Source organism: Dipodomys merriami, unplaced genomic scaffold, assembly GCF_024711535.1.
Source record: "Dipodomys merriami isolate MVZ:Mamm:240054 unplaced genomic scaffold, mDipMer1.0.p SCAF_402, whole genome shotgun sequence".
In the NCBI taxonomy this organism is placed as follows: Eukaryota; Metazoa; Chordata; class Mammalia; order Rodentia; family Heteromyidae; genus Dipodomys; species Dipodomys merriami.
In genome coordinates this window covers 414,398-420,565 of record NW_027205627.1, presented here as the reverse complement: position 1 = coordinate 420,565, position 6,168 = coordinate 414,398, and positions in this window count along the sequence as shown.

Below are 6,168 nucleotides of genomic sequence, written 5' to 3'. Positions count from 1 at the left end.
ATTTATATCATCCCCAATATTTTGTGAAATTTTCTTTTCTCATTAACATTCACCTTAGGACCTGCTTTTCCTAGCAACAAGTTATAAGTTGATATACTTAGATATTAGTCCCCTCTGAGTAACGTCTTTTCTTTCCACCACTAGTTAGTCCCTCATGTTAAATACCTGAGGAATAACGTCCCATTGTGCCTGCAAGAGAAGTACCCAAGTCGACTGTCTGTACCTACTCTTGCTTTGCTTTGTTTGTGAATGTGGTAGCAGAGACAGGGGTGTCAGAAATCAGGTGGCTGGAACCATGGTGTTAAGAATTATGGGTAGCAAAATGAGTAGGAGAGAATAGGATACCAGGGAAAGGGTAATTGTGACTGTAATTGCTGAGTTGTATTGTCAGTAAATTGGGTAGCAGCAACAGCTTTGCAGGGGTTGGGGTAGCTAATACATGTATCCAGAACAATTTAGCAGTGACAAGGAAGCACAGACAAAATGAAAGATAAAAGTTGTGAGGCATTGTGGGAATTCTTTGTCTACCCATTCTAAAAACCTAGAAGAGGGTATTTTAAACTAAAACTACAAAAGAAAATTTAAGTTCTTGGTGCTAACAAATCTGTCCAGGTGTTATTACATTAAATAGAGAATTCAAAATGGTTTTTCTTCATGAATACAGAGATCAAAGATATTATAATTCTTATTTCAAAATGCAAATTAAAGGGGAAAATTAGTCAAGAGGTTAAATTCATATTGAATGTTAATATTTAAGAAGAAAAGAAGATCCTAGATGTCGGACTAAAGACAAGGCAATATTAGAGCATTATATGTTGAATAATAAGAAACTTTAATTGAAAAATTGAGCTAGAATGTTCACATCAGGAAAAGGCAAGCAATCAGAGTCCACCACCAACAAAGAAACATCATAATGTATATCTCAGAAAAAGGAACCAAGTTCCTTATCCTTGATGTCAATGATACACATAACCCCCCTTACAAACACACACACACACACACACACACACACACACACACACACACACACACACACACAAATTATGCAACAGCTCAAGCTACTCACATCCATTCAACATGAATCAAAGATCTTCTTGTAATACTTGAAACTTTAAATTTTGAAGTCTTACTCTGAAAATATTACAGGAAGGAATAGGAGAAACCCTAGGTCTCCTTGGCACAGGCCGAAATTTTCTTAACAGAAACCCAGAAATACAAAAAATCAAAGACAAATGGGACAAATTGGATTTCATGAAATTGCAGAGCTTCTGCATGGCAAAGGACATAGCTAGCAAGATCACTAGAAAGCCTATGGATTGGGAGAAGATATGCACTAGTCATTCAACGGATAAGGGTCTCATATCTAAAATATACCTGGAACTCAAAAAATTAAATCCCTCAACAACAAATCTTGAGAGAAACAACTGCCCATTAAATAAGTGGGCTAAAGACTTGAGAAACTTCTCTGAAGGGGAAAGAAGGATGGCCAATAAACACATGAAGTAATACTCAACCTCTCTAGCCATAAAAGAATTACAAATAAAAACAACATTGAGGTACCACCTCACCCAATTAGAATGGCTATACTCAAGTACTCTAATAACAACTGATGCTGGAGGGGATGTAGTCAGAAGGGAACCTTACTGCATTGTTGGTGGGAGTGTAAACTTGTTCAAACACTTTGGAAAGCAGTATGTAGGTTCATCAAAAGACTCCACATAGAGCTCCCCTATGACCCAGCAATATCACTGTTGGGCATTTACCCACATGATCACAAACAAGATCATAGTAAACCTATCAGCACACCTATGCTTATTGTAGAATTATTTACCATAGCTATGATATGGAACCAACCAAGATGCCCCTCAGTAGATGAATGGATCAAGAAAATGTGGTATATATACACAATGGAATTCTATGCCTCCATCAGAAAGAATGACATGGCCCCATTTGTTAGGAAATGGAAAGACTTGGAAAAATTATATTAAGTGAAGTAAGCCAGACCCAAAGAAACATAGGTCCCATGGCTTCCCTTATTTGCAATAACTAGTATATGTCTGAGGCAAGCAAAAAATTCACATAAATGGATGCTAGGGAAATGAACCCCAGGATAAGTATTCAATTTTTTTTATTTAATGCAGTTGTTTCTAACATATTTTTAAGATGATTTCTATATTGCTTTTTATGTCTCTCCCCCTGCTTTCACTGTATTTGATGTTGGTACAATTTGTGTAGGGGAAGGGCATAAACAAATCGTTTAACTACGGGTACAGGTGGACACATTGCAACAATGAGATATACAAGTAATTATGTTGAAAAATGAACTTTACAACTTTGGTGGAGGGAGGAGGGGTTTGGCCATCTACTTTCCAGCTGATCTATAGGTGTAGAAGCAAAATGTAATACAAAGCAATACAAACCAGTTCTTACTATAAATAATTTTTCTCTGAACATCTTAAAAATCAATTCTGACAACATGCAATAAAAAAATCCCTAAGTTTAAAGCATTCTTCTTGACAAATTGAAGAAATAGTGAGAACATGTATTTTAAGAATAATTTCAGAGAGCTTGAACTCAGGGCATGGGTTCTGTCTCTGATATTTATTACTAAAGACTAGTGCTGCCACTTTGAGCCACAGTGCCACAGTAAAGTCTCACCAATTTTCCTCTCCATACTGGCTTTGAACTATGATCTAGATGTTTCAGCTCTCTGCATAACTAGGATTATAGGCATGAGCCCTTGCACCTGGCTAGAATAATGGCTTACCTGAGACACAGGCCAGTTAGTATTAAATGTCATTCATGTTTAACTTTGTAAAATAAAGTTAACTGAAATGCCTTCCACTAGAAATAAGGAATTAAATGTGTAGGTGGGTTACAAATTTCTTACCAAAAGATACATATTTTCCTTGCTTTGTTTTTCTTCCAAAATTGTTCGCTTTCCAGAATCATACCTTATCTTTCCTTGCTGGTTTCTTTAGTTTATTTCATACATGCCCACAGCTCCTTCAACTATCAATTCTTATGTGAAGACGTTGCAAATATCTATTTTCAGTCCAAACTCCTTGTATGCACCTCTCCTCCATATATTGAACTAACATAAAAACTTGTGTAACAGTAATCATCTCTTATCATTACTGGATATTAAAGTGTAAGTAAAATTTAAGAAAATAAAGAATAACATAACTAAATATAACATGATTTTAATAGTAATGCTAAACATAAATGCAACGTCGATTATTTTCCGGAGCAATTTAATAAAAACCTCAAGGTAAAGAAATCAACTTTTTTGAGGGCTGATATTATGGTTTAAATTTAGGACCTTACCTTGTCACTTAGGCTTTTTCCCTCAAAGGTGGTGCTCTGTATTTGAATGACAGCTCCCCTTCCAACTTTATTTGGGGGATTATATACAGATAAGAATCTCATGTAATAAAAACATTTGTGTCCCTATCTTGGGGTTCCTTTCACATAACATCCTCTTATACGGTACCATGTACAAGTTACTCCAAGTAAGATTAACCATGGGACCTTAATCACTTAATATAATTGTTTCTGCGTCTTTCCATTTCCTAGCAAATGGGGCGATGCCATTTTCTCTGATTGGACGCATAGAATTCCAGTGTGTGTGTGTGTGTGTGTGTGTGTGTGTGTGTGTGTGTGTGTGTGTGTGTGTGTGTGTATCACATTTTCTTGATCCATTCATCTACTGAGGGGCATCTGGGTTGGTTCCATATCTTAGCTATGGTAAATAATGCTGCAATAAACATAGTTGTACCGGTAGCTTAGTATGGTCTTGTTTGTGATCATTTGTGTAAATGCCCAAAAATGGGGACTGCTGGATCATAGGGTGGCTCTAAGTGAGGTCTTAGAAAACTTTATATCAAGTGAAGTAAGCCAAAACGAAAGAAACATTTGTCCTATGGTTTCCCTTATTTTCAATAACTATTATATGTATGGGACAAGCATAAAAGTTCAAAAGCTATGTCCATATGACCAGATAAGATGCTGTTAAGCAAAATGAACCCCAAGATAGGATTTACAATCTACCATGTGTTTTTTTTTATGTTCCTCCCCCATGGTTTAACCTTTGTTTTCACTGTATTTAGTGTCGGTGCCCTGCATCTTGTATACACCCTTCTCTAGCTTCGGGAGGGGAAGGGACAAAACAAAATAGATAAATAGTGATACAGGCTGACGCATTGTAACAATGAGATGCACAAGACACTATGTTGAAAAAGTATATTTACAATATAGGTGGGGAAGAGGGGAAGGGAGTAGAGGGGAGTGTATTTGTGGAGGTGGGAGGGAAGGGGAGGGGAAAAACAAAGGAGGAGGTAACAATGCTTGATAGAAAATGTACTCATTAACTTGCTCATGTAACTATAACCCCTCTACACAGCATTTTTACAATGAAAACCTCTTTAAAAGATAGAAGGTGTGCCGGGCATCGTTGGCTCATGCCTGTAATCCTAGCTACTCAGGATGCTGAGATCTGAGGATCACGGTTCAAAGACAGTTCGAGAAAAAGTCCGTGAGACTCTTATCTCCAATAAAACCACTATAAAACCGATGCTGGTGCTGTGAGTCAAGCGGTAGAGCACTCTACTTGAGCTGAAGAGTGCAGGGACAATGCTTGTGTCCAGAGTTCAAGCCCCGCGACCGACACACACACACACACAAAACAGAAGGTGTCATGTACACCAAGTATAGTAGCCCCATCTGTAATCCCAGCTGATTGGGAAGCAGAAATGACAAGGATCTTTGTCTCAGGCCAGGCCAAAGTAATAAGTGCCAAGTCAGCCATCTCAACAAATGAGCTGGCCATAGTAGTTCACATCTTTAATCCTAGCTAATTGTGTGGGAGACAAAAGAAGCAATCTACGATCATTCAGTCAATCTGAGATCAAACCTGGGCAAAAAGTTCAAGACCTCAAGTAAATAAAATGGACCAGAAGTATGGCAAAAGTAATTGAATTGCTTGTTGCTATACAACTAAAGTCCTATCTAACAAGCAGAGAACACCTGAATAGAACCCTAGTAATACTCCTCTCTTCCACCAAAAAGCCTAAATAACTTTGTCCTATTTGAACATCTAATTTCAAGGCCACTGACAGATCAGAGATGGTGATATTATCTTAAAAATTGGGTATTCAAAAGAGACAAAGTTCTTTAGGTTTTGAAAAAGTTGAAAAGGTAGGAAAATGCATGTGATGTTTGTTAACTCCATAATTCTTGAAAACATAAAATATACTCAAGTATTTAATATATATCCATATGTGTGCATATATCCATGTATGTATATATATATGTGTGTATATATATAATCATATATATGTGTACATACATATATATGTATGGTTCATCTCTTTTCTGTGTAGCAAATGGTTCAAATGAATCTGTACAATCACTACTCAAAGGCATGAATAGACAAAGAGAATGAGCAGAGAACTCATACTCAGGAATCTATGGTTAGCCCATAACCTGAAAATCTTTTACATCAGTTTGCATGTGTCAGTTACTGCAGTACAGGGACAATACGATGGCAATGAGATACCAGGCAGATGAAATGAGAAATGAGAGATACAAATGGTACAATATTCTTCTGATGGGTAAGTAGAATTTCCAGTGTGTTTATGTGTGTGTGTGTGTGTGTGTGTGTGTGTGTGTGTGTGTGTGTGTGTGTGTGTGTGTGTGTGTGTGTGTGTGTATGAGTGTGTGTGTGTGGGGGGGGTGGGTGTATTACATTTACTTGGTTCATTTCTCTCTTGAGGAGTATTTGGGCTGATTCTGTAAGCATGGTTGTGCTGAAAACGTTACTATATCCTGGTTTATAATCTTTTGGGTAAATGCCCAGGAGTAGAATTGCTGGATCATATGGAAGTGGGTAGTCAATAGAGGAGTGAAGTGGGAAAAGGTAGAAGATTCAATAGGAGAAAAGGTGTAAAATGCAGAGAGGAATCCAGTAAATATCCTACAAAATTAAGAAGAGTGAAGGAAGAGGTGTATAGGGGAGGGATGGATGAGAATGTTGAAAGGGTTGACATTGATCAAAGTATATTGTACGCATAAACTGTTTTGTTTAATGATAACTGCTTTGCTACTTAATAATTAAAAAATCATGTCCCTACAATGTTATGCAATTAGAAGCAAAGCAGGAGAATCTGC